We start from the raw sequence: 6,000 nt of genomic DNA, 5'->3' as shown, positions 1-6,000 counted from the left end.
GATAGATATATATCGGCGCGGATGCGGATGTGGAAGTGGAAACGAATTCAGCTGGATATGGATATCAGATGTGCGTGGCGTATTAAAATATCAGAATAAATCATGTCCTTTTTGCCAGTGCTGTCAGGGAACGAAGGATGCGGGGGTGGAAAGAATTGTAATGTCGTTACCAAGCTTCTGCTTCTTGTTCGACGCGAGTTTGAGCTTTAATGAGTAAACGAGCGAACGATAACAGCAACGAGGATGACTGATTTATTAACAAGGGGGATTTAAGTCCAGGGATTGCTTACGCGAGCAAGGCAAAACAGGATTCACCTGTTTGTGCAGGCTTAGACCCAACTGTGGAAGGCGTCTCGGTGAAGGCTTCAACCCTTCGGTAATCCACGTGGTCGTTGCTCATCCGTGGATTATAACAAAATTGATGCGTGGCACAGATTTTAGCTTCTGGTTACCAGGCGTCTAGCGTGCCAATGTGTTGTTTCACACTGTGAAATGGTGAAAATGCTGATTGTATTCTATCCCATCTTCTCTTTGTGTTGTCTTCTTTAGCGTGGTGTTTGTGTGTTTATGCATGCGTTTTATTTCATCTTTTCGGCATGCTCGAGCACGCGTTCGAAGCCGGGGAGAGGAGATCACCTCGGGGCGGCATGCTCGGCTGGTTGCTTCCATCCACATCCAAGCTTCTTTTCTTCGGAAGCTGTGTGTCGTGTTGATAGCTTCTTTCTGGCAGCGCGTGCACACGTTCCCCGACGTGGGGGCTGGCGGTTGCCCTGGGCTATCCGAAATTTGGCTGCGTAACGAAGGTAACGAGGAAAGCGAGCCAAACGCCGCCGCGCTGAAGAAATTGAAAGTTGCACGTGCGGGGGCCACGCAAAGATGCTGCTACTTTGCGTTGGCTCATTGTGTTCACGATTATGCGGTTCAAAGCACCAAAAAACTCGCACCCCAGACCAAAAATAACACAAAAAAAAACCTCAAAATGTTAATTCCAAATATTCTGTTAGCATCCTCACTGATTATTATTAATTACTTCGGCTCGCCTCAAAGCCTTCTTCAAATCCCTTTCATTCCTTATTCGTTGTAATGTGAGTGGGTTTAGTTCAACCCACACGTTTGTTGTCTTCCCACACGGTTAGGTGTAGCGTGATTGTGCGTGGTTTTGCTCGTTGACCTACAGTTGTACTGTATACCTTCTTAAAATCATCCCACATTTTTTTCGCCATGACCACAATCCCAGAATCGACTTACCGTCGTAAAATATATCACATTCTGATTGCGCTGTGGCTGCAGTAAGACTTCTGTAGGTTTCGTAGTTTCGTAGTGCATTCACTCCGATCTTGGCTTCTGTATCCGCACCAACCACGCGGCTCATTTGCATTTTATCTCGGAGCGTCGTCCTCGTTAGGGGATTATATCCACGGCGGCGGACGGTTCTTGCCCGCGCGCGCCAGCTCCTCATCCGCGAAATTTAAAATATGCCACGTTTCGTGCGTCGCACTACTTTTGGTTAGCGAATGTTTGCGCGCGTTTGCACAAGTGTTAACATGCATGCGGGTTCCTAATTAAATTCGGATATAATTTATGACGTGTGAGCGTATGCTAACTCGTAATGTAATCAACTTAACTTAATTTCGCCGAACATAACCTCATCTCTGCAGTCTACGGATAGGCAGCTTTGTTTGCAGCTCGGATTACGCTAACGAATGATTGATGTTTAATAGATGAATGGAGGCATAGAGTCAGAGCTCAAACACGCAACCAGACTAGAGAAAATGTAGCAAAAAAACGACGAAAAACTTAAACATTAAACATTGCAGTAAGGATTGAAAAGAAACGCGAAATGAAAGACGTCTATTGTCCTGTATGCTTTCATTAAAGGCACTTTGTGTGTGTGTATGTGTATGTGATGCCCTCCGGTTGTGGTCTTGTGATTTGGGCTACGCCGTTCGTGTGTTTCATCTTTTGACGATATTTGTTTCTCTTCATTCAGCGTCACAAGCGCGTCTCTGGGTTTGTTCGACGGGGTTCTCCAGAGCGAGCGTGAATGGCGCCGATTGTTAATGTTCTCCTCGGCGTGCATTAATGTACTTTTGATTGAAAGCAACCCGAAAGCGATGAAAAACTTGCCGCGCGCGTCGCAGTTAAATTTCAACAATGTTATTTTCAATTGTGCGAGGTTACGCGATCCGCTCGACGCTGTTAGGCGATGACGCTATGTTGTTACAACGTTGATGTAATACGATACGAGTGTATTTTAATAGGTAAACAGTTTTCGGACGGTGATTATACCGAGTGATGTGGCTTTCTCCCATGAAAAATCGCATTTCATGGCTGTTTTTCAATTGTCCGCACGTGGAAATGAGCTTTATTGGTCAGTTACCTTCGATAAAAAAAATAATTGGTCGTTTTTGTGCATAAACCAACATTCCCACATTAGGCACACTCGAAATTTTATGTTGTCGCTCGGCTACGCGACAGCGAGAGAGTCCATGTTGGTTAATTAACATAAATTACACGTCAATAAATAATTGGATTTTGAAATACTGGAAATTAACAAGCCGCACACAGCGCGATACGAATGCGCCATCAGGCATGGACGGGCGTGAACGGAACGTGTGCGGCATTGGAGTTGATGATGTTTAGTTTTCTCTTCGTTGCCCTTTTCGGCTATCGCTGTTTGCGCGCACATGGTAAATAAATAAATACGCCGCGCGCCGACCCGATATATGTTGGATGTTGGATTCGGTCAGGCGGGACGACGCGCGTTTCGGTGACACCTGGACCACGCTGTGTCATCTCTGACCCATGCGCTTCGAGTAATTACCGTTTTTAATACGCGGGTCATGAGCGATGATTGTTTGGACAGGGACAGCTAGACAGGCACAGCCTACGCATATCTTTCTAAATGGCCAAGAATTGTTGATGCGATAAAAGCCAATAATTCCTATTATCATCAGCTTTTTTGAGTTGTGTTGCAAATTGTCAGCCATCATAATATGTAGTATGACGTGAGATGACAGTGCAGAGCGAACGTGGTCTGCTGATGACGGGTGCATTCACTAGGAATGTGCAGAACTGCAGACCTGCGTCACTCCGTTAGAAGTTCCCAGTTGGCTGACCAGCTGTTACATATTCATCTCTCTGTTGGACACCGACCGGGTGTCTGCTCATCTAACAAGCTACTTTTGACTTTCAAATTTTAACTTTAATCAGTACTAATAAATTACATTCGCCTGCTTTTTGCTGAAGTTAAAATTCAATCCAAAATCCAACCGTAATTTTTTACTTCTTTGACATCACGGGACTTCATGCAGTGGTGCTCGTCAGTCACTTTTTTATGAAGTAATGCCGGGCATGAAATTTTGCTCGACGTCGGATGCACGCACGTTTCGTCAATATCGACGAGCTCGTTGGTATTAGCCCACCGCACGTGGACTAGCTCTATGTACTCTACTTAGTGGAGAGGAGCTGATCAGCTCCCTGCAGCACGTTGCGACCGCTTCGGAATGAAATTATCAAACATCTGGTCTGCGCGCCTGGCGCGAGCGCAATTTTCGTGCGAATGTGCCATCCCTGCACACCACGGGATGTAAAAGTCGTTGGAAAAGAAGCCATCAGCCGAAGGTGTATGTATGTATGGGTGACTTGAAGTTGGAAGGGAAACGTGCGTCGCATACCCGATCACATCCGAGGTGCGCCTAGTCCCGGCCGTTATTACGCGGTGTACACGTATTATTAATCAAGTTTTAATTTAATATCGCCTCTGAGCGCGTCGGAACTCGCTCGCTGAAAGTCTAAAAGTCTGCTAACAACCAAGCCCTGCAGCCGGCGGTGGCGGTCTGGCCAGCAGCGACCGGCGGCGTTACATAACAATCACGCTTTCAGTCTCCTGGATTGCTCACTCCTGCAAGTCCTGCACAATGTTACCCGGTTTCAGTGTTCAATCTGTTGGTTTTTTTTGCGTTCGTTGCAGCCGGTTTAAAAGTGGCAGTCTTTGGAAGCTTTTCCAGCAGCTTATTTATAGCATGCGATGGAGTTTCGAGAGGCGAATTACGCTAACCAGATGGCGGGTAACTTCTTGCAGTGTTTTAGCTAGACGTCAAATCAGCAAGCTGTAATGGAAAAAATACCACAAGAAAAATTAAAATTCTCCGAAGTGTGAGTGAGCGCTGAGAAACAAAAAGTTGGTTGGTTGGGAAAAAAACTACCGACACTTGGATTTCAGTTGGCACTAACTTGAATTGTTTTCTTTATGAGGGCACATGATAGTTGTCTAGGGAGTTAGTACTCTGCTACTTGGTTTTTGGTTGCTGGCTCTCGAATTATACGAATTATAGTTTATAGCAGTTATGCAGTTGGTGTCGGCGGCGGCGTCGTGTATAAATAATGGACTTGCGGGCTCGCGACCGTTGTGCATCCGCGTGCCCCAGTCAACCACTAACCAACACCCCGGGACTAAGCGCTCCACGACCAGTCAGAAACTGCACATTGTGTAAATTTTACTCCAGCTCGCCGGATCCGCAGTTGCAGTTGCATTCTGCTCGCCGTGCTTGTTGGTGTTTATTCAGAAGACTTTCGTCGATGTACGGCGTAATTTATGGACTCCGAGTGCAAGTTGTGGTCTTGTGGGCAAGCTGCAACCCATAGCGCTGCAGCAAAACAAAATATTGAAATATTCACGAAATAAGCTGAGCCACGCGCTGTGGAGATGACTTTTGATGTGGCAGCTTTTATTAAAATCTGTTTATTTTTCGAACGCGAAGTTGTTTTGCCAAAAAAGGGAGAAGGTTTTACCGTGGTAAAGATGAGACCTGGGGGGTCCTATTTCATCGGTAAGAAGATGACCGCCGATTTACATTTTTATAAGATTCACGCTCGCAGCACCGAATTTTTCAATATTTTTTGCAATTTTTGCAATTCCTTACCTTCCGCACTCACCTTTAAGAGGGTTTCTGAGAGGATTGGGCCAATACCGATAACCTGTCGGTGTATTCTTGATAAATATACGACTGGAGCTTAAGTATGACCGAAAATTGATTTCGTGAAATTCCATCATTGGCTGACCTGAAACTAAAAATGGCTGCTCATAATTTTCAGCCTACGGACTTGATATTTTTTTTAGCTGATAGCTTTGTGAGTTGCCAGGTCTACGGATTTGGCTGATCCTATTTTATTAGATCACAAGCAAACACAAAACTCGTAGAAGCCGAACGTCCTGGTTACAGGATTGCACATGGGTGAGGGTAATATTATTGACGAAGAGCAAAGAGCCGACGAGGAGAGGTGAATGCGGGCTGAATCGATGTGTGTATTCCTTCAGGGAGATCCGACTCGGCTCCGCCTAAACACGCTTATCCTTGAGTGCATTTTCCGCCGCCCGGTGTGCAGATATGCAGCGTCGCGGCATATCGAAGACTATTTCAGACAGTAAAGCCGACTCGTCCTCAATTCTTCAGGGATTCCGGCCTTGCAACAGGACTCTGGTCTTTCAGAGGACATTCAAGTCTTTGGGACTGAATTCTTTCATGAGCAATATCGCATTTTACGAGTATTACCTCCATAGGATATCAAAGTTAAGTTGAAAAATAGCTACACTCTACATAACCAAACATATAAACTCGAATATAGATATAGACTATCCAACGTACATAATTTCATGCTTAGTGGAGTGCCGCTTGTAATTAAACCTGATTTAACTGGGAATATTCAATTACAACTTATCATCGAGTCCTAGTTGCTGGGTCTCACCCTCATGGCGAAGGAGAGCTCAAGTGGATCTCAAGTTACGCCGCAATCTGCTTCGCCAGCGCCCCATTCTCACACCGATGTGGTTCGTTATTGCCCATATCGCCGGAGAACGCGAGGCCGGCCGAGCGCCGTGGCGCGCAAAGCGCGAGGTGCGATAACAACCACTCGGGGAGATTATAAATTAATTAACGTTATTATTAATTAGCATAACTCGCGTCGGGCAGTCGGCTAATTATCGCCGGCGACATGTGA

Source organism: Atheta coriaria, unplaced genomic scaffold (genome assembly GCF_025399875.1).
Source record: "Atheta coriaria isolate IRGN ID8LTWV9N9 unplaced genomic scaffold, Caltech_Dcor_3.1 hic_scaffold_6_pilon, whole genome shotgun sequence".
In the NCBI taxonomy this organism is placed as follows: Eukaryota; Metazoa; Arthropoda; class Insecta; order Coleoptera; family Staphylinidae; genus Dalotia; species Dalotia coriaria.
This window is presented reverse-complemented; position numbering follows the sequence as displayed.